This window comes from Rhinopithecus bieti, unplaced genomic scaffold, assembly GCF_001698545.2.
Source record: "Rhinopithecus bieti isolate Rb0 unplaced genomic scaffold, ASM169854v2 scaffold_1017, whole genome shotgun sequence".
In the NCBI taxonomy this organism is placed as follows: domain Eukaryota; kingdom Metazoa; phylum Chordata; class Mammalia; order Primates; family Cercopithecidae; genus Rhinopithecus; species Rhinopithecus bieti.
The window spans coordinates 2,533,569-2,540,442 of record NW_016803657.1 but is presented as its reverse complement, the minus strand read 5'-3'; positions in this window follow the sequence as shown (position 1 = coordinate 2,540,442).

Sequence of the window (6,874 nt, the reverse complement as noted above, 5' to 3'; positions counted from 1 at the left end):
TGTCTCTACAAAAAACACAAAAATTAGCTGGGCATGGTGGCGTGCACCTGTGGCCCCAGCTACTCAGGGGGCTGAGGTGGGAGGACTTCTTGAGCCCAGGTGGTCAAGGCTCCAGTGAGCCATGACTGCACTCCAGCCTGGATGACAGAGCGAGGTGCCATCCCCCAAAAACAAACAAAAAACAATTGCAGTGCAGGTGATAAACAGACACAGCAATGCCGCTGAGGGCCGGAATGTAAGCTTGGTGTTGCCAGGATGGGACGGCCAGCTGAGAACGCGAAGGGCTGCCTGCTCAGTTAACCACAGAAAAAGGGTTCCTCTTCAGAAGGCACCACAGCCAGGGATCACAAACACAGACAGCCCCGCCATGACTGGGGCATCTTGTTAGCCTGGCACACATGCCTTCCCACCACAGGAGACCCCGTCGGGCTGCACAGAGGCAGGGCACCAGGAGGGAAAAGCCTGTACCCAAGAGAGAAAGTGCCCCCGCCCCCCGTCAGCCCGCAGGCCACTGACAGGCCTCAGGTTTTGCTGCGCTCCCCGCACAGTGAAGGTTCTGGAGGGAGACCCACCCCAACACCACAGCAGGAGCCTTGACAGGACCACTGACTCTGTGACCGGCCATCCTAGCTCCAGTCCTGCAGGGCCGTGACTGACTCAGAGGAGGCCGGGAGCCGTCTGGCACAGGGCACTCTGGAAAAACAAGCTTCCAGACACACCCGGCCTCACGCTGCCGCCAGCAGGGCCATGGGCAGAACCACATGCACTGCCCCTGAGCAAGCACCACACCGGCTTCTGCTTACGCCGATACTACAGCATTCTGGATGCTTCTATCGGAGGAAAAGCAAGGGGTGGCAGCTTAAAACCAGAAGAAGAAAAAGGACTCCTTGGAAGGCAGTGACCCGTATTCCTGCACGAGGAGCCTGCTCTGGGGGGCACTGGCGATGGTCTCGGCCCCCGGCCCGGCTTGGACTGCGCCTTGTGGCCGGGGCAGCTGTGAGCCAGGCGAGGGGAAAAAGAATGGGAGGAGAATTCTGGGCACACAGTGGTCCCCGGCCTGGCTGGGGGTGCCCATTTCCAGGTCCAGGAATGCCGGTGACGGGCACACCGTCTAAAGCAGCTCTGAACATGGATGGCTTCCTCTTGCACTGGAGAATTCCGGAAGCTGTGAAGGATTCTGGTTTCCGGGTGACTAAGGCGGGACGGGTACCCTCTCAGGCCCGAGACCAGGGAGAGTAGGGGGCAGCCGGGCATGGCTGGGCCTTCTCCCGGCCCGGCTCTGCACGCTGCGCGCTGTTGGCCGTGCTGTGTGGACACCCAGACATGCCTTCCAGACAGGGAAACGGCTTCTGCCTGCTGACAGAGGCGCTGAGAGCCAGGGAGCGGGGGTGCTCTCTGCCGGTCAAAGCATCTGTATCCACAGAGCAGAATGTCTGGACACACAATCTAGCTGATTTTGCTCTTCTCTTACAAACACATTAAAAATTAGAACCCAGAAACGCAAGCATGAAAACTAGCAGCAGAAACTGTTGGTGTCAAATGAAGAAAGACCAAGCTCCTGGGGTGAATCCCGCCCTTCGCTCTCGGCAGAGGGAAGCTGGCTCGCGCGTTCAGCCATCAGGGACGCATGGACGATGAAGAGGAAATACTCAAGACACACGCAGGTAACCAGGGACAGGGAGCCCGACAGACCTCACAAGGACCCCTCCGCCAACGGCCGCGAGCTAAAGCCACCCACGCCCCGATGTGGGGCTGGCTAGGGCCTCCTGCAGGGAGGGGTGAGGCCCCCTCTGCTCTGCCGGGAGTCACTCTGAGAAGGGACCTGAGCCAGCAAGTACAGCTCCTTCACAAGACGCTCCTCTGGGCCCTGGGCTACGGTGTGCACCGCACACACTGGACCATTTTCCTTTAAAAAATCTCTTTAGATGACTGAAGAAACAAAAGAAGCTCAGAGGCCGCAATAAAAAAAAATCACGCAAACACATCGCAGGAGCAACCATGTGGCAGGAGGAGCCGGACCCGCCACTGTGCGGGGCGGTTGCTGCAGGTCACTGCCTCCTGGGCTGCGGTCTCTTGACCGCACTTTTAGAAACTTGATAGTTTAAGAAACTTGATAAGAAAAGTTTTAGAAACTTGATAGTTTCTAAAAGTGAATCTACAAATACTGCAGCCAAGGCTGAGGCCCCTCAAGGCCTGGATAGTGGCTCCAAAGAGCACTAATAATCCAACCGGCCTGGATGCCGACTCCTCATCCCAGCAGGGAAAAGTATGAAGAAATCAAGTGATGACCATAACCAGCGCCATCTACTGGGCAAGGTCGGCTTCTCTCTAGCATAACCAGGTGAACCAGGTCGGCTTCTCTAGCATAAGCAGGCGAAACCAGGAACTGCTGCGTGACTTCTGCGGGGCGCACACCCAGGGATACCAAACCTGCTGGGTTCCCCATTCCTTCCTCTCCTTCACCTTAAACTGCTGTGGCTGTGAGGTAAAACAGCATCTCTTGGATGGGCGCAGTGGCTCACACCTGTACTCCCAGCAATTTGGGAGGCCGAGGCAGGCGGATCACGAGGTCAGGAGATCGAAACCATCAAGCTAACACAATGAAACCCCATCTCTACTAAAAATACAAAAAATTAGCTGGGCATGGTGGCGGGCACCTGTAGTCCCAGCTACTCAGGAGGCTGAGGCAGGAGAATGGCGTGAACCCGGGAGGTGGAGCTTGCAGTGAGCCGAGATCGCGCCACTGCACTCCAGCCTGGCCGACAGTGCGAGACTCTGTCTCCAAAAAAAAAAAAAAAAAAAAGGCATCTCTTGGGAACCCTTGTACCCTGCTGGTAGGAGTGTAAATTAGCTGAACCATCCTGGAAAGCAGTATGGCAATTCTTCAAAGAACTAAAAACAGAACTACCATTCAACTCAGCAATCCCACTACTGGATATATACCCAGAGAACTCTAAATGGTTCTGCCATAAAGACGCATGCACTCACATGCTCACTGCAGCACCGCTCACAACAGCAAGACGTGGAATCAAGCTGGGGGCCCGTGAGCAGCAGATGGATAAAGAGAATGTGATCCATATACACCGCGGAGTACTATGCAGCCATAAAAAGGAACGAGATCATGCCCTTTGCAGGAACTTGGAAGGAGCCGGAGGCCATTATCCCTCACAAACTAACGCAGGAACAGAATCCCGGATACTACATGTTCTCACTTCCAAGTGGAAGCTGAACGATGAGAACACAGGGACAGAAAGGGGCCAACACACACCGGGGCCTGCCTGAGGGAAGAGGGAGAGACTCAAAAATCATTTTAACAAAACTGTCAGGTACCCATGCTTGGTACTCAGTGCTGAAATAATCTGTACCACAAACCCGAGTCACGAGTTTACCTATGTAACAAGCCTGCACACAGACCTGAGGCTAAAATAAACATTAAAATATTTAAAAATAAATCAACAAAGCCTGCACACATACCCGAGGCTAAAATAAACATTAGAATATTTAAAAATACGTCAACAAACACTATCTTTTGGCAGATTCACCCGACAGGTGAAGGGATAAACGATTCTGCTGGAGACACACAGGGAACACCATTCAGCAATGAAAGGAAATACGGACTCTCCCAGAGGAGTCTCCCAGTCGCCGTGGTACGTGAATTCAAGCGGTTAGACAGAAAGCGCACATTGTGATTCCACGTACATAAAAGTCCAGGAAACGCCACCTCACCTAAGTGCAGCCCGCAGATGCATGGGTGCCAGGGATGGGGAGGGGTGGGAGTGGGGGCGAGGAGGCCTGGTTGCAGAGCCCCACAGAGCCGTGATATATTCCATGTCTTGACTGGTCATAGTTCACTCATGTCAGACCTCACCAAACTACACGTTTTTCATAAATATTTAAATGTAAATGTGCGGCCGGGCGCGGTGGCTCACGCCCGTAATCCCAGCACTTTGGGAGGCCGAGACGGGCGGATCACGAGGTCAGGAGATCGAGACCATCCTGGCTAACACGGTGAAACCCCGTCTCTACTAAAAAATACAAAAAAAAAAAAAACTAGCTGGGTGAAGTGGCGGGCGCCTGTAGTCCCAGCTACTCAGGAGGCTGAGGCAGGAGAATGGCATGAACCTGGGAGGCGGAGCTTGCAGTGAGTCGAGATCGCGCCACTGCACTCCAGCCTGGGCGACAGAGCGAGACTCCGTCTCAAAAAAAAAAAAAAAAAGTAAATGTGCAATTATATATATTTATGGGCAGAAAGGCATTTTAAAAAACAGCTGGGTGCTATGGCTCCCACCTATAATCACAGCACTTTGGGAGGCTGAGGCGGGCGGATCACCTGACGTCAGGAGGTCGAGACCAGCCTGGACAACATGGTGAAACTTCATCTCTACAAAAAATACAAAAATTGGCCAGGCATGGTGGCGGGCCCTTGTAGTCCCAGCTGCTCATGAGGCTGAGGCACAAGCACTGCCTGAACCTGAGACGCAGAGGCTGCAGTGAGCTGAGATTGCGCCACTGTTCTCCAACCTGAGGAACAGAGCGAGACTCTTGTCTCAAAAAACAAAGAGCGTAACTTGGGGAATGTGACTTCTCTGGAAGCGACCCACCCATGGAGTGCTCTGAAGCAGAGCTGGGAATCCACACGGAATTCTACCCTGGAAAGACAAGGACGCTGTCTCAGCAGGTGACAGTGAGATGACAATGAGGTGACAGCTGCCGCTGCTGACTCAGTCTTCATTCCTGGCTTGAAAGGCTCCGAGCCAAGGTTTGAGAGGTTCAGTAACGTGTCCCGGGCCCCATAAGAGGTGGCGTGTGACCCCAAAGTCCAGGCTTTCTGAGCTAAGCCGCACCATGCCCCTGCCAGCTGACCCCACAACGTCACACGTGGCCAGAAGGCTTCCCAGTCTAGAGGGCTTAAGAGCACAGAACGCTCATCACCTCCCGTTTCACTGTGAAAATATTCCGTCGACCAGGGACTCATCACTGAAAACCAAAACTGACAAATCCTCCGTCACCGTAAAAGCGGCTCAAAACAAAGAACACTGTGTTTATTTTGGGGGAGATCCACTTTTCTGGTTAATCATTGGGCAAATATTTATTTATCAAGACGGAGTTTCTCTCATCACCCAGGCTGGCGTGCAGTGGCGTGATCTCGGCTAACCGCAACCTCCGCTTCCCGGGTTCAAGCGATTCTCCTGCCTCAGCCTCCCGAGTAGCTGGGATTACAGGCGGGCGTCACCACACCCAGCTAATTCTGTATTTTTAGTAGAGACAGGGTTTCTCCATGTTGGCCAGGCTGGTCTTGAACTCCTGACCTCAGGTGATCCACCCACCTCAGCCTCCCAGTGTGTTGGGATTACAGGCGTGAGTCACCACTGCCTGGCAAATTCAGCAAATATTTATATACAAATCCCTAGGCAAGGCAGGCATCAGGGTGAATCTTGAACGACATAAAAGTTCCCCATCACACAGCTCTATGACTGGCCCCTCTACCCACTGGAAGGCTCGCGTTCTACGGTTTAATAACTACTGACACCTTCGCCTTGATCCCTGAAGAACAATCAGGCTGAAGGCACTATCACAACCTGTGCCATTTGGGAACTACTACACGTTCAGTGACAAATTCAACCAGCATTAAAAACGTATCGCTATAAGCGTCATGCATCAAAGACTTGTTTCTGCCAGAGATAAAATTAGTAGTTTCATCTAAGGAGGAAAGCGAATCTCTTTCTAAACCAATTAAACAGCTCAGTTTTCAAAAAAGAAAAGCATCTACAATACAATAAGATGCAATGCAGCCTCGCTGGTGTGCATTTATAGTATGTCGAGGTTCATAGAAAATTCTGGAAACAAGGCTGCCCTTCAGGTCATGTAAGATGTCTCCTCATAAGCCTACGGTCAGGGACTCACGTCCACTGTCCTCAGCCCGGGCTGTACAAACAACGTGAACACTCTTCAAACAAGAGGCCAGGGTCTCATCCCAGCCCCTTCGGGTCAGCTAAGGTTGACAACGACTGACACGAACACTCCTGTTTTCTCATTTCCTGGCACAAACGAGTAAGCAGCGATATGACATCTCCTCCCCGGCCAGGGCTGGTAAGCCCACCTTCGCTTGGGCTCATCACACCCAGCACCACTGCGCGCGGACCAATCGCCTACCCAGGCTGCATTCCAGCCACCGGGGCGCAGGCACAGGCCAGGCACCACAGACGGTATTTAATTCAAACATAAGCTAACAAACTGCAACCAAAGTGGCACCTCTAGAGTTCTCCAGACAACTGGACTTGCTATGGAGAGAGAGGATTTAAAATCTAGGCCCAGCGGAGGATATTCAGGGAATGGAGTTGTGCTGTGTGACGCTCTGACACGGTTTCTCATCCCCACACACACTAAGCGTGAACTCTGATGTGGGAGATGGGTCCCTGAGGGACTCCACTCTGGAGGGGTGTCTGTGGGCAGGAGGCTGTCCAAGGCGGGGGGGTTCAGGACACACTGCACTCCATTTTGCTGCAGACCAAAAACTGCTCTAAAAAGTAAAGTCTACTGGCCGGACGCGGTGGCTCACGCCTATGATTACACTTTGGGAGGCCGAGGCGGGCGGATCACGAGGTCAGGAGATCGAGACCAGCCTGGCCAACATGGTGAAAACCCGTCCCCACTAAAAATACAAAAATTAGCCGGGCGTGTTGGCGCGTGTCTGTTAATTCCAGCTACTCGGGAGGCTGAGGCAGGAGAATCGCCTGAACTCGGGAGGTGGAGGTTGCAGTGAGCCAAGATCGCACCACTGAACTCCAGCCTGGGGCAGAGGACAGAGCGAGACTCCACCTCAAAAAAAAAAAAAAAAAAAAAAAAAAAAAAAAAAAAAAAAAAAAACAAACTA